Source organism: Notechis scutatus, chromosome 6 (genome assembly GCF_049901735.1).
Source record: "Notechis scutatus isolate UNSWTSFEM ecotype Mainland chromosome 6, rNotScu1.2, whole genome shotgun sequence".
NCBI lineage: Eukaryota > Metazoa > Chordata > Lepidosauria > Squamata > Elapidae > Notechis > Notechis scutatus.
The window spans coordinates 71,524,452-71,527,665 of record NC_142014.1 but is presented as its reverse complement, the minus strand read 5'-3'; the positions used below and the strand labels follow the sequence as shown (position 1 = coordinate 71,527,665).

The window sequence follows — 3,214 nt, the reverse complement described above, 5'->3', positions numbered from 1 at the left end:
CTAAAATCCTACTATGGACCTTCTGCTGAAGTCTTGGTGCTCTATACAAAATACTGCAACAATGTAGGTTGTATAAAATTGTTTTATCTGACAGCAGAAAATCAACAGAGAAACTCTATGATTGTCCTGATTGTTACTAATAAAAGGAGGAAGTAAGTTTTGACATAAGGTTGAGTATTTATTTATTTTATTTATTAACTATATACAGCTGCCTATCTTGCTGTCTGAGGCAATTCTGGGCAGCTAACAATATAATTTTAAAAAAGAGATACTCAGCCGATCACTTTCGAGTGAATTTCTCTAGTTGGATACTATAGAAATGATCCCTGAAAGTATAGTACTATGTGTGTGTGTGTGTGTAAGTAATCTATATATAAATATATAGGCTTTGTGCTTCTCGGAGTAATGTGAGCTTGCAGCTGCTTCTTCCTTTTAACTGCTAGTGGGGGGGTGCCTTGATTGGGTGGGGGGTTGGCTGTGTTCTGATTGGCTGGGGTTGTGTTCTGTTCAGGTGGGGGCTTGGTTGTGCTCAGGTTAGTCTTAGTTGCTGGGGGATTTTGAGCTGGTGAGCTGTGATCTTGCTGTTTGGCTTCGAGTTCGTGGTCGTGCCGCATCTTCTTGGTGGGGGTCAGTTCGCTTCATGTATGGCTCAGAGGGGTTTGAAGTGGGTAGTGATGCAGCTGCGGTACGGCTTCTGGTCCGGGGTCGTGTCTCATCTTCTGTGTGGGTGTGAGTCTGCTTTCTATGTGGAAGTGTGGTGGTAGCATCTTGTATGGCCCTCATGGGTGTGGGTCTGGTGTCATTCTTCATGTTAGGTACTAGTTTGTTAATGAGGGCGGGTTTCCAAATGGCTGGTAGGCGGGAGGTATCATCTCGTTTATTCATGCTGTGTGTGTGTTTTTCTATCTCTATGGCTTCTCTGATTATTCTGTTGTTGAAGTGTTCGGTTTTGGCGATAGTTCTGGTATTTTTAAAGTCAATCTCATGTCCTGTGGCTTTGAGGTGTTGGACCAGGGAAGAGGTCGGTTCTTCTTTTTTGATTGAGTTCTTGTGTTCTTCAATGCATGTACTTATTTTTCTGTTAGTTTGTCCGATGTATGTGGTGGGGCAGGCAGTGCAAGGGATTTCGTATACTCCTTGGTTTTCTAACTCGATTTTGTCTTTAGGGTTTAAATGAGACGAACACAATACAGAAGCCTGATGATGGCAGATTAAATTCTGCCGAAACGTTGCTACAACTTTAAAAGCACAACTATAATGATGTGGGAAAATACCCGAACAAAGCTGAATACCATACATACATACATACATACATACATACATACATACATACATACATATATACATATATACATATATACATATATACATATATACATATATACATATATACATATATACATATATACATATATACATATATATATATACATATATATATATATATATATATATATATATATATATATATATATATATATATATATATATATATATATATATGTAGGTCTTGGCGTGTTCGGGTCTTTTCCTGTGTAAGATTGAGAGCATCTTAGCAATGTTAGAATAGAATAGAATAGAATAGAATAGAATAGAATAGAATAGAATAGAATAGAATAGAATGGAATGGAATGGAATGGAATGGAATGGAATGGAATGGAATAGAATAGAATAGAATAGAATAGAATAGAATAGAGAATGGAATGGAATGGAATAGAAATGGAAATAGAAATAGAAATAGAATAGAATAGAATAGAATAGAATAGAATAGAATAGAATAGAATAGAATAGAACAGAATAGAATTCTTTATTGGCCAAGTGTGATTGGACACACAAGGAATTTGTCTTGGTAGAAATGTTCTCAGTGTACATAAAATAAAAGATACATTTTTCAAGAGTCAATAATCATCAGGTACAACACTTAATGATAATCATAGGGTACAATCAGCAATCAAATCATACTAGGAAACATTCAATATAAATCGTAAGGATACAAGCTACAAAGTTACAGTCATACAGTCACAAGTGGGAGGGGATGGCTTGTTTGAGTGAAAATGAGCCATTGTCAACTCACAGTCAAAGAATTTTTCCAGTTTCCAAACTCTGGGATTTGGAAGGCAACTATAAACTATTATTGGGATCCTCACATTACTTGGACTGAGATTGGGAAATTGATCAGTGGACTGGGAAATAGATTTGCTTGTATCCTGGTTAGTGGAGAAGAAGCAGTAAACATGAAGCCCTCTGCAGGTCAGTAGAAGAAAAGCACAGTGGGAAGCGTACATATTCTAGTCCAGTGGTGGCTAAGCTTTTCGTCATTGAGTGCCGAAAGTGTCCGCATGCGCACGCATGTCTGCACCCATAATGCAATGCGCACGCGACACCCCATGGCCCTGCACATGCACGCATGACCCCTTCACACTCCCCTGCCCCCCTGCGCACACGCGTATGACCTCCCCGTGCCTTTGCACATGCGCAGCAGATACCCGACAATCAGCTGGCTGGCGGGAGGTGCACACGCATACACAGTGTACCTGATCTGGGGCGATGGCTTGTGTGCTGGCAGAGATGGCTCTGCGTGCCACTTCTGGCACACGTGCCATAGGTTCGCCATCATGGTTCTAGTCACACCATGTGCAGAGGTGGGTATTCAGCAGGTTCTGACTGGTTCTGGAGAACTGGTAGCGGAAATTTTGGGTAGTTCAGAGAACCGGCAATGCCACCTCTGACTGGCCCCGACCCCATCTATTCTCTGCCTCCCAAGTCCCAGCTGATTGGCTGGGTCTTCTTTTGTTGCCCTGCACAGGAGAACGGAGCTGGAAAGCAGGTTGGTGGGGCGGGGAGGGAATGGGGATTTTGCAGTATCCTTCCCCTGCCACACCCACAAAGCTACGCCCACCAAGCCACGCCTACCAAGCCACGCCCACAGAACTGGTAGTAAAAAAATTTGAATCCCATCACTGACCATGGATCACTTAACCCAGGGGTGTCAAACTCGATTTCATTGAGGGCCGCATCAGGGTGGTGTTTGACCTTGTGGGGGCTGGGGGTGTTTTACTGGGGGCTCCATTTTTAGCTGGTATGGTCTCCTGCAGCCCTCTGCCAGTGAAAACGCACCCCCCAAGCTCTGTTTTTGCTGGCAGAGGCACCGTGGGCCGGTTCTTCACTGTTTCCAGGGTGGCCCAGTGGGCCAGATCTAAGCACCCTGCGGGCT

General features: G+C 42.7%; 1 pseudogene; it reads right to left on the bottom strand.

The window, feature by feature from the left end:
• Positions 1-269: 269 nt before the first annotated feature.
• Positions 270-343, bottom strand: LOC113419072 (small nucleolar RNA U3; annotated as a pseudogene).
• Positions 344-3,214: the final 2,871 nt, after the last annotated feature.